Here is a 762-nt window from a genome sequence, read left to right as displayed (position 1 = left end):
TCTGTGTCATAGTTTAGGACCGTCCTTCACACTTCAGGACTGCCCCCACATTACTGCCCAGGAAGAGTCCCCATCATAGTGCACTGCTGTCCTTGTCTCGGCCTGGAACTGTCCCTGTCACCCAGGACTCGCCCATCACAGACCAGAACTGTCTTATGAGAGACAATCCCATACTCCCCATGCCGCAACCCGATTGTTCCTGTTGCTGCCCACAGCTGTCCTGTCACAATCCCCAGGAGTGTCATCATCAAAGCCCAGCTTGCCTCGGTCGCAACCCAGGCCTGTCTTCATCAGTCACTGAGACGCCAGCAAAGTAAAAGTCTGCCCTGCCATCTATCCATCAAGCTGAGATAAGGAACAAGGTGCAAGTTAACAAGAAACATTTCTTCCAAGGTTATGCTCTGGTTGTGGAGGGTTGTAATGACCTTCTTGGAGTTGCTACTCTCTCCTTCCTCATTGAGAAACCTCATTCTCTAAAATCACAGACTCTCCGAAACTCTGCCGGCTGACATCACATCAGTAGGAATAGACTGTCTCACTTGCTTGGAGTGTCTCTGTCACTTTTGACAGTGAGAAGCTGCCTCAATTCCCAGCCCAGGTGCCCGGCTTCAGATAAGGGTTTTGTTTGAGAGACACAACAGTCCACGTCTACGTTAACCTTTAGTTTCAAGAAAACAGGGCCTCGAGCTCCATTCGCAGCCCAGACGTGAGGATGAGCTGTGCGGCTTCATCCGACCCCCTTCCCTGGAGGTCCTGGGAGCC

The 762-nt window shown here is 51.7% G+C and overlaps 1 protein-coding gene across 2 annotated transcripts in view; it reads right to left on the bottom strand.

Annotated features, from left to right (window-relative positions):
* BCAT2 (branched chain amino acid transaminase 2) overlaps positions 1-762 on the bottom strand; it is a 12,705-nt gene that overhangs the window by 11,522 nt on the left and 421 nt on the right. The gene's annotated exons all lie outside the window — the stretch shown is intronic.

The sequence above is a fragment of the Pteropus medius genome, unplaced genomic scaffold (genome assembly GCF_902729225.1).
Source record: "Pteropus medius unplaced genomic scaffold, Ma_sr-lr_union100, whole genome shotgun sequence".
Classification (NCBI taxonomy): domain Eukaryota; kingdom Metazoa; phylum Chordata; class Mammalia; order Chiroptera; family Pteropodidae; genus Pteropus; species Pteropus medius.
Note: the sequence above shows the minus strand (reverse complement) of the source record. Positions and strands in the feature narration are given on the sequence as shown.